We start from the raw sequence: 16544 nt of genomic DNA, 5'->3' as shown, positions 1-16544 counted from the left end.
GAGATTTTGTTTTTCTGATTAGTGAGAAACATGTTCTTTTTTCTTATCTGGTCTTGAACACAATCCGTTCTGGATAGCTGCTCCACAATTGAGCAGTTTGTGAAGCGAACAGAGTTTTCCCATTGGGAATATTGTAAATCTGTTTCATTGGTTGTTATGCTCCATGGGTCAAGGGAAGAATTATTTGGTCATGTAATAGTATCACCGCTTACCTCCTCTGAATACACAGTAAGTAGCAGTGCATTGCACACTTCTCCTTAATGCAGGAGTATGGAATCCCCTCATATTGAAGGGAATCATTATTTTGCTCCTGAGCAAGCTGGGTCTGTACTGCTGCTAAGCTGGATACATACAGTGTATGCCTCCTGTTCAGTTTGCCAGCAGGAGACATACAGTGTATTAGTTTGCCAGCCAGCCAGGGGTTAAGTGGTAATGCTGTGCACAGCATCACCACTTAACCCCCTAGGAGGAGCAGAACACCTGTAGAAGAGATGGGTGTTCTGCCCCTTTTTGGGGAGATGTCACTTACCACTCCTGCCTGTGTCGTTATCTGTACTGCAGGCTTTAGGAACAGTCATGTGACCGTTACTAGAGGCTGCAGTACACATAAATAAGCATGAGCTGGGAGTGGTATGTGACACCTCTAAAGAGGAGCAGAACATCTTTTTTGTTTGTGCCCTGAACCTGGAAGTGCTGCAATACCAGGTCAATGTCTGGGGAGGGCAGAGCAAGCTCTTTTTAAATCTCCCTGTTCTAAAAATCCATTCAATATATATGGTCCCCATATAGGGGACATATCAGTTATTAAACTGATAAGAACAGATACTACACTTGATCTTAGCCAAAAGGTCATGAACACCCATAATTTCTACATGAGTGTTGCTCCTCTTCGGGAGTTAAGTGGTGAGGCTGTGTACAGCATCATCACTTAACTTCTGCCTGGCTGGCAAACACTGTATGGCTCTGGCTCAGCAGCAGTACAGACACAGCCTGCTCAGGAGCAGAAGCTTTCTGCTTCTGAGTGGGAAACCCTGTATTATGAGGGGTTCCCCTTTCCTGTAAGTACTGCTTCTGATCTGGAGGTATGTCTCCTACTTTTTTATTGCTAGCTCAAACGACAACTAAAAAAAAAATGTAACACTCTTTAACACTACAGCACACTTATTTTTATGTTTTTATGGCTGATTGTAATCGCAACTGACATGTAATTTGTGGGTAGTCAAGACATTTATGGACAGTCAGCCCTATATGTGACATATGTGAGCAGGGACCTCATTCCTCATGTATGGATAGTTATATGTATATATCTGTAATGCCTATTTTTGTCTGTGTATGTACCCCAAAATTGTAAAGTGCTGCGGAATCTGTTGGCACTATATAAATAAAAATTATTATTATTATTTTTATTATTATTATTTTTATTATTTTTATTATTATTTCCTCTCATTGGTAAAAAGGTTGACAACATGAAAAGAGGTTCCTATGTCCCAACCCTGGGATGACTGGTAGGCTGCCCAGATGACAAAAGACAGTGACAAAATGTATTCACCCATTCTCCTCTCATTGCAGCTCCCTCCGCCCTACACACAGAACCGGGATCTAAGGGTAGTATTACATGGGCCGATTGGGGCCCGTTATTAACTATGAACGAGCGTCGATCTGCTACTGGGCCTATTACACGGCCGATAATCGTTTACCAAGGGCTGCATGGACATCATTACCGATGCCCTTGCAGCCCTTGCTAAACTGTATACATTACCTATCCATGGTCCAGAGCTCCTCTTGTGGTCCGCTTCTCCCCAGGTCCCGAGCGCTCCAGCTTCAGAGCGGCCTGTCTTAACTGACAGGCCGCTCAGCTAATCACTGGCCGTAGCTGAAGCTACAGCGCGTGGGACCCGGGGAGAAGCACAGCATAGGAGGAGCCCTGGACCATGGATAGGTAATGTATTTCCTTTGCTAATCGTCAGCCGCGCATCGCTATTACACACAGTGGCCGACAATTATAGGTCCAAACCTATATCAACAATCAGCCGATTACAACGATAATCGGCTGATCGTTGTGTTTATTACACGGAACAATAATCGGCCGGATAGGGCCGATTCGGCCGATTATCGTTCCGTACAATAGTACCCTAACCCTTTTCATGCTTCTTGCTGACTTCCAACACATGCCGTAGCTTCGATCCTATGATCGTTGCTGCAACCAGCTAAAGTCATGCTACGTTACATGACCCCTAGCCAGTATAGAGTTAATGATAACAGTAGGAGACAAAAAAATACATAAAAATATATACAGTGGTGCCTTGGATTACGAGCATAATTTGTTCCGGGACTGTGCTTGTAATCCAAATCCCAAAACAATTTTATAAGGGCCAAAAGCCCAGATCACATCCAGTAAACCTACCACTAAGTAAAACGTAACTTTTAATAACTTTCAAATAGAAATAATAAGTATAAAGTTGTGCTCATTAAAATCACAGAGCTTCCATAACCTTCTACAGTGAATCAACCTATATCTGTATAGTCATAGTAGCTGCAGACTACTGACTACCTCGTAGTATATTACTATCTAACTGGGCTATGAAAGCAATGAATTTAAAATCAACCGCACAGCCGGGGGCCCAGGGAGATTGCCCCCATTATAATGCCGCCGCTGTTGTTAACACCGGCCGGGATCAGCAGCTCTAGTGCAGTAGCAATAATAGAGGGCCAGGATTAGGATCTTTACCTATCAGCAGACTGAAAATCATGTGACTATCACATGACCGGGCCTCCACCACTGAGGAGAAGGATGGCATCTCCAGCATCCCATCCACGGGGCTGCCACCAGGACCCTCAAGGCACTGACCAGGACCAGGTAAGTGAAAGAAAGAATGAATCTAGGCTTTCATTCCTCCTGACAGGTGTAAGTTTTTTTTTTTTCTTAGAAGCGTCTTCACTCACTGTGTCTCTGTGAAGACGCTTCTCTCTCTAGCTCTCTCTCTCTGCAGCCTCAGTGCACGGCCTGCATCTCATCTCATTGTACTGCAGAGGATAGAGGAGGGCTAGCAGGGACATCACAATGTGACCCTTACATGCCAGCGGCCTGGCCCAGCAGGAGTTAATTGACCACTTCACTGCTGGGCTGTCTGCATCTGAAGCTCCCATTCTGATCTCCTATCTACTCTGCAGCTGTCACCTGAGGTCACATCCCACGAGAAAAGAGATAGCGTTATCAGGGAGATAAGAACGGGAGCTTTAGATGCCGACAGTCCAGCAATGAAGGGGTCAAATAACTCTTTGCTTGCTGGGTCAGGCTGCCGGTATGTAAGGGAGCTAGTGACCCCTCTTTCCTCTGCAGTGGGATGAATGGCGGTCAGGAGATCAGACTGTGAGCTAGATGACCCCAGAACCCAGTAAGGACAGCTGCAGATAACTTAGTTGTTGTACTAGATACAGGGATATATATATATATAATGTATGTATCTGGGTCAGGTATCTGCAGCTGTAGCAAGACTGCCACTCTCATCATGTTCTGGAAGTGAAAGCATGATGGGAGTGGTAGTCTTGCTACAGCTGCAGATAACTTGGTTGTAGTTGTAGATACAGGTATATATATATAATAAGGTCCAATATCCGCAGCAAGACTACAACAATCATCATGCTGTGAAAGTGAAGGCATGACGGGAGTTGTAGTCTTGCTACACCTATAGATACATTAGTTTGAGAGGGAGTAGGGAGAAAGTTCTCGACATGACATACATTTTTTTTTATGATATAATCTTGGCCACTATTTCCTGGCAGTATGTGCATCTAACTAGTCCTGCTACCTGTCTGTGTCCCAGATAAACTTTTCTATGTTTATTTGTTAGAAAGAACCAATAGATGGTGTCTTCTTCTAACCTTGCTTCTAGCTGACTTGGGGTGCATTGTGGGTAGTGAGTCGGGGCATAGTTATCAGGCAAGGTTAGTTGAGGTCGGGGCAGTGGTAGAGGGGGCCCACAATTTCTGAACAGCCCGGGCCCATGGTAACCTTAATCCACCCCTGAGGACTATGTAAGTGACTCTGTGTAGTACAGCACTGTGTATGTGTATATACAGTATGTACCTGTGTGTGTGTGTGTGTGTGTTTGTGTGTGTGTGAGACTGTATGTGTGTATACATGTGCTTGAGTGTGTGTACTGTATGTTACTGTATGTGTATATATGACTGTATGTGTGCCCGACCGTGTGGATATATGTGTGACTGTATGGGTATATATATGTGCCTGACTCTGTGTGTGTAAATGTGACTATGTTTATGTGACTGCATGTGCATATATGTGACTGTATGTATATATGTGTACCTGACTGTGTATGTGTCTGTGTATATGTACTTCTATGTATCTTTCTATGTGTATGTTCAAGTCCATATGTGTATATGTGACTGTGTGTGTGTGTCTCTGAGTGGGTATATATGTTCCTGGCTGTATGTAACTGTATGTGACTGTGTCTCTATGTATGTGCCTGGGTGTATATACTGTATGTGTGTGCTTGTGTGTGTGTGTATGCATACCTCCCAACTTTTGCAAAGAGCAAAGAGGGACATGTGCGCCGCGGTCCCCATAGCCACGCCCTCATAGCGACCCTCCATAGCCACGCCCCCATAGCGACCCTCCATAGCCACGCCCCCATAGCAACCCTCCATAGCCACTCCCCTACAGTCACCACATGCTGCTGACTGAATAGTGCCCTATATAGTATCCAATCCCCCCAAAAATGCCCTATATAGTATCCAATCCCCCATTATAGTGCCCCACATAGTATCCAATGCCCCCATATATGCCCCACATAGTATCCAATGCCCCCATATATGCCCCACATAGTATCCAATCCCCCACATAGTGCCCCACATAGAATCCAATCCCCCACATAGTGCCCCACATAGTATCCAATGCCCCCATATAGTGCCCCACATAGTAGCCAATGCCCCCATATAGTGCCCCACATAGTAGCCAATCCCCATATAGTACCCCACATAGTAGCCAATCCCCCCATACAGTGTCCCACATAGTAGCCAATCCCCACATAGTGCCCCACATAGTAGCTAATGTCCCCATATAGTGCCCCACATATTATCCAATCCCCCATATAGTGCCCCACATAGTAGCCAATGCCCCCATATAGTGCCCCACATAGTAGCCAATCCCCCATAGAGTGCCCACATAGTAGCGAATCCCGCCATATAGTGCCCCACATAGTAGCCAATCCCCATATAGTGCCCCACATAGTAGCCAATCCCTCCATATAGTGCCCCACATAGTAGCCAATTCCCCATAGAGTGCCCCACATAGTAGCCAAACCCCCATAGAGTGCCCACATAGTAGCCAATGCCCCCAAATATGCCCCACATAGTAGCCAATGCCCCCATATATGCCCCACATAGTTGCCAATCCCCAATATATGCCCCACATAGTAGCCAATCCCCCATATATGCCCCACATAGTAGCCAATCCCCCATATAGTGCCCCACATAGTAGCTAATCCCCCATATAGTGCCCCACATAGTAGCCAATGCCCCCATATAGCGCCCCACAGAGTAGCCAATCCCCCCATTAGTGTGGCCCCAGCGGGAAAAAAACAGTAACTCACCTGTCCGCCGGTCCCAGCAGCTCCTCTCCCGGCAGAGCGCGCACTCCCGTCATCCTCTGGGGCGGACAGCGGGGTACAGAGACACTGACTGTGCCGGAAGTGACCTGCAGCCTCTATATGAATTACTTCCGGTACAGTCAGTGACTCTGTACTCCGCTGCCCGCCCCGGAGGATGACGGGAGTGCGCGCTTTGCCGGGAGAGGAGCTGCTGGGACCGGAGGACAGGTGAGTTACTGGTTTATTGTTTTTTTCGCTGGGGCCACATATATTGCGGGACACGGGGGGCCGTTCCGGGACTGCGGGACAGAACCCCGAAAACGGGACTGTCCCGCGAAATCCGGGACGGTTGGGAGGTATGTGTATGTATATCTATCTATATATATATATATATCTATATATATATATATATATATATATACATACACAGTGTATATATGTGTGATTATATGTCTGTATAGAAATAGAAAATGCCCAAAAAGCCAACTATATCCCTCATGTATGTGATTTTTGTTTGGTATGGTGGTATGACATCATTAGGCAGTGGTAATATGTGGTAAGGATTTAGCAATCAGATTTGCCCCTTGTATAGCGTTGTTATTGACCTTCATATTCTGGGTTTTATGCTTTAACAATAAGATGATACCCAGCACAGTGTGGCGGTAATACAAGTTCATGGTGTGGTGGTATCATTTGTTCTTTATATCACATATCTCTCAGTCATTATATTAATTTGGCCAGTAAGTATGGTGGCAATATGTATGGTCATATTTTTGTACACTATATAGACCATACACTTTGCTGGTACCGTTGTACATGTGGCAGATATAAAATGCATTTGTTTTGGTGCAGAAATACCGTACTGTAGATCTGAAGCAGGGCCACAACATCTGCAGGCGATCTGGTCCACCTTCTTATCTTTAGTGTGGGAGGGGGGCGCCATGTCAATTTTCGCCTCAGGCGGCAGAAAAGCTAGAATCGGCCCTGGCCACAAAGAATCCAGTGTATAATGCACCTAGGACCAAACTACAACAGCTACATGCACTACAACTCCCAGCATGTACTGACAGTCTGCAGCCCTCATAATATGCTGGGAGTTGTAGTGCCTGCAGTTGTAGTTGGGTTCTAGTTTAAAAGTTTTCGCTAGTGTACTGTAGTGACCCCGGGGCTGTGTCAGTACACTACCGCAAACAAAACACTGACCCATTTAGACCCCAATGGTACACAGGCTCTGCACACTATAGGGCTGGGTTCACACTATGTATATTTCAGGCAGTATTTGGTCCTCATGTCAGGTCCTCATAGCAACCAAAACCAGGAGTGGATGGAAAACACAGAAAGGATCTGTTGACACAATGTTGTAATTGAGTGGATGGCCGTCATATAACAGTAAATAACGGCCATTATTTCAATATAACAGCCGTTGTTTTAAAATAACAGCAAATATATGCCATTAAATGGCGGCCATCCACTCAATTACAACATTGTGTGATCAGATCCTTTCTGTGTTTTCCATCCACTCCTGGTTTTGGTTGCTATGAGGACCACAATACTGACTGAAATATACTGTGTGTGAACCCAGCCTGGTAAGTGATTACAGTGCAGTTACTAATGACTCACAGGTGACGTCTTCTCCGATTGTCGTCGCTCACTTTTTCCTTTCTTCTCTATTTGGCGCAGCATCATGAAGACTTCTCCGACCCCAACTCAACTGCAGGCGGGGAGCTGGGGGTGACTGGGAAAGGGAGGCAGCTGGGGCGACAGGGGGAGAAGCTGGGGCAACAGAGGCCGGGGAGGGGGGGGGGGGGAAGCTGGGAAGGCAGGGAAGCAGCAGGGGGTGAACATGATGGGGGTAGCAGCAGGGGGAGAAGATGATGGGGGTAGCAGCAGGGGGAGAAGATGATGGGGGTAGCAGCAGGGGGAGAAGATGATGGGGGTGGCAGCAGGAGGAGAAGATGATGAAGGGTAGCAGCAGGGGGAGAAGATGATGAAGGGTAGCAGCAGGGGGAGAAGATGATGAAGGGTAGCAGCAGGGGGAGAAGATGATGGGGGTGGCAGCAGATGATGAAGGGTAGCAGCAGGGGGAGAAGATGATGGGGGTGGCAGCAGGGGGAGAAGATGATGGGGGTGGCAGCAGGAGTAGAAGATGATGGGGGTGGCAGCAGGGGGAGAAGATGATGGGGGTGGCAGCAGGGGGAGAAGATGATGGGGGTAGCAGCAGGGGGAGAAGATGATGGGGGTAGCAGCAGGGGGAGAAGATGATGGGGGTGGCAGCAGGAGGAGAAGATGATGAAGGGTAGCAGCAGGGGGAGAAGATGATGAAGGGTAGCAGCAGGGGGAGAAGATGATGAAGGGTAGCAGCACGGGGAGAAGATGATGGGGGTGGCAGCAGATGATGAAGGGTAGCAGCAGGGGGAGAAGATGATGGGGGTGGCAGCAGGGGGAGAAGATGATGGGGGTGGCAGCAGGGGGAGAAGATGATGGGGGTGGCAGCAGGAGTAGAAGATGATGGGGGTGGCAGCAGGGGGAGAAGATGATGGGGATGGCAGCAGGGGGAGAAGATGATGGGGTGGCAGCAGGGGGAGAAGATGATGGGGGTAGCAGCAGGAGTAGAAGATGATGGGGGTGGCAGCAGGGGGAGAAGATGATGGGGGTGGCAGCAGGGGGAGAAGATGATGGGGGTGGCAGCAGGGGGAGAAGATGATGGGGTGGCAGCAGGGGGAGAAGATGATGGGGGTAGCAGCAGGGGGAGAAGATGATGGGGGTAGCAGCAGGGGGAGAAGATGATGGGGGTAGCAGCAGGGGGAGAAGATGATGGGGGTAGCAGCAGGGGGAGAAGATGATGGGGGTGGCAGCAGGGGGAGAAGATGATGGGGGTGGCAGCAGGGGGAGAAGATGATGGGGGTGGCAGCAGGGGGAGAAGATGATGGGGGTAGCAGCAGGGGGAGAAGATGATGGGGGTAGCAGCAGGGGGAGAAGATGATGGGGGTAGCAGCAGGGGGAGAAGATGATGGGGGTATCAGCAGGGGGAGAAGATGATGGGGGTGGCAGCAGGGGGAGAAGATGATGGGGGTATCAGCAGGGGGAAAAGATGATGGGGGTGGCAGCAGGGGGAGAAGATGATGGGGGTATCAGCAGGGGGAGAAGATGATGGGGGTGGCAGCAGGGGGAGAAGATGATGGGGGTATCAGCAGGGGGAGAAGATGATGGGGGTATCAGCAGGGGGAGAAGATGATGGGGGTGGCAGCAGGGGGAGAAGATGATGGGGGTATCAGCAGGGGGAGAAGATGATGGGGGTATCAGCAGGGGGAGAAGATGATGGGGGTAGCAGCAGGGGGAGAAGATGATGGGGGTAGCAGCAGGGGGAGAAGATGATGGGGGTAGCAGCAGGGGGAGAAGATGATGGGGGTGGCAGCAGGGGGAGAAGATGATGGGGGTGGCAGCAGGGGGAGAAGATGATGGGGGTAGCAGCAGGGGGAGAAGATGATGGGGGTGGCAGCAGGGGGAGATGATGGGGGTATCAGCAGGGGGAGAAGATGATAGGGGTGGCAGCAGGGGGAGAAGATGATGGGGGTGGCAGCAGGGGGAGAGAATGATGGGGGTAGCAGCAGGGGGAGAAGATGATGGGGGTGGCAGCAGGGGGAGATGATGGGGGTATCAGCAGGGGGAGAAGATGATGGGAGTAGCAGCAGGGGGAGAAGATGATGGGGGTATCAGCAGGGGGAGAAGATGATGGGGGTAGCAGCAAGGGGAGAAGATGATGGGGGTAGCAGCAGGGGGAGAAGATGGGGCGGCATGGAGAGCAGCTAAGGGGCAAGGGGTACAGCCGGGTGGCAGGGGGTATAGTCGGGCGGCAGGGAGCCAGGGTGAGCTTCCGGCAGAGAGAGCAAGCCGGAAGCTCACAGTGCAGCCCCGCGGTGCCCGAACTTCTCTGCTTGGCGGCGCGCAGGATGTGACGTCATCACGCCGCCAGGAGAGAAGTACGGGCACCGCAAAGACGGCAAGGAGAGAGGGGGCGGTGCCGCGGCGGACTCCGTCAACAGCGCGCCACAGCAGAACATCACTCGGAGGCCCATTGGGCCCCGAAAGTGATGTGCTGCTGGTGCTGCTATGTAAGATCTTAATGTGGGCGGCGCGGGCCCCCCCGGAGCCTTGGGCCCCGGGCGGCCGCCCAAACCGCCCACATTATAATCCGCCACTGGATGTGGGCACATACATGCAGCACTCTCTGTCCGGGGAGAGGGGGGTTACAGCTATGGAGAGATTACCTCCACAGTCCTGTCCCCTGATGTAAGCCCCAGCCTGAAGTGGATCTGCTATGATTTGGAAGGTGAGGGAGACTTCCTGGGTCAGAGTACAGTGCTGTAGACCCCGCTTTGCAGACCATACCCCTCCCCCACTCGCGCTCCCACCCAGTACAGGGAGCTCTTAAACCAAAGCAATGCTCTTAAACCAAGTCACAATTTTGAAAAACTGTGAGCTCTTAAACCAAAACGCTCTTAAACCAAGTTACTCTTAAACCAAGGTACCACTGTATATCTTTACCTTTAATTATACTTTATAATATCACTTATGGCTTTTACAAGCAGAAATAACTAACTCTTTGCTTTGAATGCTCTCAATATATTTTTATATGGCGGCCGTACAATTTCTATAAGTGCTTCTTATGGGGGTGTTTAATAGCTCTGTCCTTGATTTCTCTCCTTTATATAAGAAGTATTCAGGCTGAAAGAACTTGAAATTTGCATGCATTATACAATGATTATCTTATATTGTGATAAAACACTTCCTTATTATAGGTTTACTAATAGACTATGTAAGGCTGCGTAAGTATCTACCCACTCACCCAAAGTAATGGAGGGAAACTTTAGGAGATCGACATTGTTCTTTGAGAAAATCAAGTCAATTAGATCAGTGCAAATTATACTCTTGGAGTCAACCTGCGCTATGGGGGAGGGGCTCTATAGTAAAACAGGAAATGGGACCCACATTATGGTGTTGGGGGTCACATGCCCACCAGTCAGCGTGGTTGAATCCCTTAGAGGAAATAAGGGTCATATGAAACCCTATTTGGACAAACTAGCCAGGACAGGGCCAGGTTCAGCTTTAGAGCTACTGCTATCCTATCTCTGGAACCCAGACCCCATCCCTTAAAGGGGTACTCTGGGGGAAAAAAATAGTTTTCAAATCAACTGGTGTTAGAAAGTTAAACAGATTTGTATATTACTTTTTTTTTTTTTTAAACTGAAGCCTTCTGGTACTTATTAGCTGCTGTATGTCCTGCAGTAAGTGGTGTATTCTTTTCAGTCTGACACTGTGCTCCCTGCTGCCAACTCTGACTAATATCAGGAGAGGTTTTCTATTGGGGATCTGGACAGTTCCTGTCACAGACAGAGGTGGCAGCAGAGAGCACTGTGGTGGTTGGGGCAAGATTACAGACAGTACATATGAGACTATGGGACTTGGTGTAGTGCAACCTCCATTTAATACTTGTTGAAGATTATGTTCATTGGTGCCATTGTTGGCACAGTAGAAGAATTCAATAAATAACTTAAAAAGAGGAATATGGAAGGTGGGAGAATGGGCTCTTTTTACAGTATGTCTACACTAGCTATCTTCATCCTGCCTATAGAGTTGAATGGAGTTGCAAAATCCATGGTCGACCACCATTTCATTTAACTACTTTCTCATGATCAGTGAGGGTCCCAGCAGTCTGAGCCCCTTCAGATACCCCTTCCCTTCCCTATCCTGTGGCTATAGAATGAGTGTTTATCCTTCAAAAGGAATCTATCACTAGGTTTATGTTTCCCTCAAATGATGGCAGCATAAACTAGTGACAGAAATTCTGAGCAGATCGGTGTATTACTTACATCATTTTGTTCAGCCATTCTCCTAATATGCAGGAGAATTGGATTATTGGCACACCCCTCCCCCCTGCTCTCCAGATGCTGATTGACAGTTACTGGCTATACACAGCATGGATAGATAACTGCCAATCAGCAGCTGGTGGGCGGAGTTTCCTGCTTCTCATGAATATCGAGGACTACTTGGCTCATGCACATAATGTAGAGGACTACTTTTTGTCCATGTTATTCAGGGGGATATCTCTGTATCAGCTGCACAGAACAATGTAAGTGATACATCATTCTGTTCAGCTTCTCTGTCACTAGTATATGTTACCCTGAGATAGGACACCATAAACCTACTGACAGAGTCTCCTTAAGTTCCTGGTACTGTTGTTTTCCAAGGATTTAAAAAATTGCAACCAGTATCAGTTTTTAGCTTTTCTAGCTTGAGGGAAAGACCTAACCAGACTAGAAGAAGATCATTGACCTACCGCAATGCATCATGGTCCTGAAATTCTGATACAATGACAAATGACCATATGGGTTTGCATGCATAAGTAAGAATACATTGAAGGTATATGCATTTTATCGTCAGCACTGAGGCACAGAGAGGATGATGGTTCCAGCAGTAGTGTCTGAGAGTGTACCTGGAATGAATAGAAAGTGAAGCTGCAGCTCAGGTTTTATGATGCCTACAACTTATTTATGTGTCCATCTATTCTATGACCTTCTACGCTAATATGAAAAGCGATGTGTCATCTTTTGCTGATGATACAAAAATTATGTCAAAAAAGACCTTGACTTGCTGGCAGCCCGGGCAGGTGAACAGAGGATGAAGTGCAACCCCTTCCGTCCCCAAGCTGTACTATAACAACATTCGGACTATGCATTCTCTATGAAGAAGTGTACAGTGCTTCTCAAACAGTTTGGTTTTGGGCCTAACTAGGCAATCCGTGTAGATGCTGAGATCTCAGCAGCAAACACATACTACTATGCAGCTACATGTAGTGCATATAATATCCCAGAGCAGCTCCAAACCCCCACCACAGTGCAGAACTAAATACTGCTCCACCTGTAGCTGACCAACACCAGAGTACAGCAACAAATATTGCTCCACCTTTAATAAATTATCACTGCTGTGCAGCAATAGATACTGTTCCACCTGTAGTAAACCAACATTACAATGCAGCAATAAATACTACTCCACCTGTAGTAACCCAAAACCACACTGTATCAGTACATACTGCTCCACCTGGAAACCATCACCATAGTCCTGTCCCCGATCTGCTAGATCGGCGCTCGTTTACTGGGCCTATTCCACGGCCCGATACTCACTTAGCAAGGGCTGTAGGGACATTGTTACCGATGTCCTTGCAGCCCTTGTTTTATACTTTACCTATCCAGGATGCAGGTCTTCTGCGATCCTTCTCCTGGTCCCATAGTTGCTGCAGTGCGCGGGTCCGGGAGAAGGAGTGCAGAAGACCTGCAGCCTGGATAGGTAAAGTATGATGTTTTTAAATCGTTGGTCGCCCGCCGTGCACCACTACTCCACGTAGTGATGCGCGGGTGGCGACAGATGATTTTAGGTTTGAACCTAAATGAATGATCAGCCGATGACACGATCATTGGGTGATGGTTTTCTCTATTCCACGGAGCGATAATCGGCCGAATCGGCCCAATTTGGCCGATTATCGCTCCGTGGAATAAGCCCCTAACTGGTAACTCTGATCTTGGCTGTTGAGACGCCTTGTTCAGTGCTGACTGTGTCATTGAGATCAAGTACTGTACTTCTTAGCAGTCCGTTACCTTGGTGGACCTCGGGTTGGCCTCAGACCACTTTTACTGATAGAAGGCCACTGGCATGGAACTCCCGCCTGCCTCAGTGTTTCAATGGGATTGCTCACGCGCCTCCACTTCTGCCGCTCTCCGAACAAAGAATTGACATGTCTCTTCAATATTGCCACCATCTGTTGTTGTTTGATAACGATTTAAACTAATTTACCATGTACATGGATGATTCACTGCTAAAAATAAAGTTTCACTTTTCATGTTCTTCCTGATTCTGGAGTCCTGGCTTTACCGACTCCTATGTAACATCAAGAGCACCTCTAAGATCCCATCACCCGGGCACTGTATTTGGGTATACCCTGGGGGCAACCAAGGGAGTTACACTATCCATACACCAGTGGATGTCCGGCACTTGCCCTAGGGCCACTAGCCCTACTCTAGCTACTGTGACCTGGTGAGAAATTACACGTCTCGGCTGGCCCTCTGCAATAACCCAGTTCAATCCCAGCTGCAGGTTCCAATTCTACCAGTCAATGGAAGTCAAGGTGGTCAAATCCCAACCAACCAGACAATAATGGCACAACCTCGCCATCCTGAGGCTAAAATCCAAAGTGAACACCCTTTCTTTCGGAATGACTTCTTTTGACCCTACCATGTCAGCCGTATTGAAAAATTTAACAAGATGCACTGGTAAAATATGAGATCCCATTCTATGTATATTAACAGCCCATCTATTTTGCTAGAATATACATTGAGATCAGCTTGTTCCATCGGCAGCGGCTGAGGAACCCTTTCAGATAATGCATATTCCGCATCGGAATGTTTACAAGGTTAAGTGATGAGTGGGCTGAAGCTTCAAGGATAAATGACTGCTGTCTAAATCACCTTATTCTTCTTTGCAACAATAAATTACTCAGGATTTAGATTATATTTCCAGAGAAAACCTCTCAATAACTGTAGCGGAGTGACACAATATACGTCAAGGTGACTATTTATGAATACATACTGTGCAATATTAAATGAGAAGATATTTATTGTATGTATCACTGCTTTGTATTTCCTTTGCAGGTATACAGGCAGTATTGGTTGGGAACGTCTTACCAATGGTTTTTATTGAGCGGGTTGTTCAGGATCTGTTCAGTCTTTGGTATTTCAACCCATCTTCATTCAAGTAATGGAAATATTAGATATGGCCTATACAGTTACATGAAAGAATATTATGCTGTGCCTTTACTCCTTTATGCTAGCTTTATTGTGTTTGCTGTGTATGGCAATGAGAGTCAGGGCTAGTATGGAAAGCTATAAGCTAGAATGTAATTGAGGGTTGTGGTGGCAGATGAGTATTCCATTGCTGTGTTCCCATTCTGCCCTAAAACGCGTGTAGCGGAGCCCTCAATGGGAAGTAAAGCGACTGCCAAGGAAGCCTAAGCCGGAGGATTCCTGATACTGTGGGAAATGACTAGAGATTAGTTAGTCTCGAACATGCTAGAGTCCTTCTGAACCCCAGTGTGCAGTATTTGAATACCGGTGGCTGGAGAAGTTGGGTTCTGCAACATTACCCCAACCGGATCCTTGAAATTTGACTTCTGGTGGCTGGAGAAGTTGGTTGCAGCCCTAAAGCCCTATTACATGGAACGATTATCGGCCGTATTTGGCCGATATCAGTCGTTACAGCCAATAATCCTGGGTAATAGAAGGCAACGATCAGCGGACATGAACGATGTTGGCTGATCTTTGCTGTCGTTTGTCTTTCAACATGTTGAAAGACAAGACGACTAATATAGCAGCGATCTGCCGCCGTCGCTCCATGGTATTGGATAATTGAAGAGTGTTGCACCCTGAAGCCCAGCAAACAGACTGCAGACTGTTTATTGAGCCTGGCAGGAGATAATCTATGGCAGGGGCATAGCTTTAGAGCAGCAGAGAGGGTGCCTGAGGGGGCCTACAAAGTCTCATTCCCTATATGATGAGGCCAATACTATAATTGAAGCATTATAGGTTGAGGGGCCCAGTGGCAGATCTTGCACTGGGGTCCGTTGGGTTTAAGTAACATCTCTGCTCTGTGGAGAGTACACCCCCGGTCTAGGGATAAAGACTGACTGAGCAAGTTACTGCTGCAAGTACCAAACCACAATGACAGAGGAGATCCCATGGTTGAACTGTATGACCCACTTGGGCTTTACTCTAGTTGGACCATTACCAATCTCTTAGGCTCACTCAGTATCTTACAAGTTGTGGTGAAGAGGATCCCAGCAATCTTCACGCCTAACTGGATATACAATGCTAAACAATTATTCCAATAGATTTACACATCTTATTATAGATGGATTCGGGAACAACGGTAGTTCATAACTTGAATTCTACTTAACAACCAAGAATGTAAAATTATCACACAATTAAACGGGAGCTCATGCATACGCCATATATATTTAATAACAAATTGAATTATTCAATCCTATTAATGTCCTGCTAGCAGGCAGTTAAAATAGATCAAAACATTTTAATTACATATATTCCTTTGGAAGTGTTACATTAAAAAATTTTATTCTCCATATATTATGCCCAATAAGCAAACCTAAATCACTTTAAAGTTAAACATAACACGCAAGTCGTGTTGAGCGGACTTGCTGAACTGTTCAGGTTTGGCAATGTTCTCCGAACCCGAACACTCGACATTTGACTTCAAGCAACCGGAGAAGTAGGTTGCAGTCCTAGGGAGTCCTGGAAGATATGGAAACAGCCATAGGCCATAGAATGCACACAGCCCTAGGGCAGCATCCAACTTCTCCAGACATCGTGAGCCAAATGCCAATCGCTTGGGTTGGAGAATGTTGCCGAACCCGAACAGTTCAGCAAGTCTGCTCAACGCTACTTTCTATCTCAAATTCGGACTAGACTACTAACCTCACAAGGTTCAATATACAAGAAGAACACAATCCTATTGGAAAACCTGTCAATGCAAGTAGTCGTTCCCACTTGACCAACAGCTGATCCCGATGGCATGACTTTCACACAACCAACTAAAAGGAACGTCAAAGGTACCTAGATACTGCACATGTATCCACCAAGATAGCATTGGTACATATAACACCATCTTAAACCATCTTTCTTGTTTCCTTACATCTTTTGGCAAGTTTTTATCTTTAAGGAGAAGTCTGGCCTCCTAGGTTGTTTTTTTGAATGGCTGGAACACGGGGTAAAATACCAAAGGGTTTTAACTCACCTATCCCTGTGCCTCTTTAGCACTGGATCACTGCTCCAGAACACCTGCCGAGCTCCGGGATCTCCTACGCTGCAGACGACA

General features: G+C 47.2%; 1 non-coding gene across 1 annotated transcript; it reads right to left on the bottom strand.

Moving 5' to 3' along the window:
- Positions 1–668: 668 nt before the first annotated feature.
- LOC138794277 (U2 spliceosomal RNA) lies at positions 669–863 on the bottom strand. Its single transcript, XR_011363431.1, has one exon. It is a non-coding gene; the product is annotated as a U2 spliceosomal RNA (small nuclear RNA).
- Between the last annotated feature and the right edge of the window lie 15681 nt (positions 864–16544).

The sequence above is a fragment of the Dendropsophus ebraccatus genome, chromosome 5 (genome assembly GCF_027789765.1).
Source record: "Dendropsophus ebraccatus isolate aDenEbr1 chromosome 5, aDenEbr1.pat, whole genome shotgun sequence".
NCBI classification, from domain to species: domain Eukaryota; kingdom Metazoa; phylum Chordata; class Amphibia; order Anura; family Hylidae; genus Dendropsophus; species Dendropsophus ebraccatus.
This window is presented reverse-complemented; position numbering and strand designations above follow the sequence as displayed.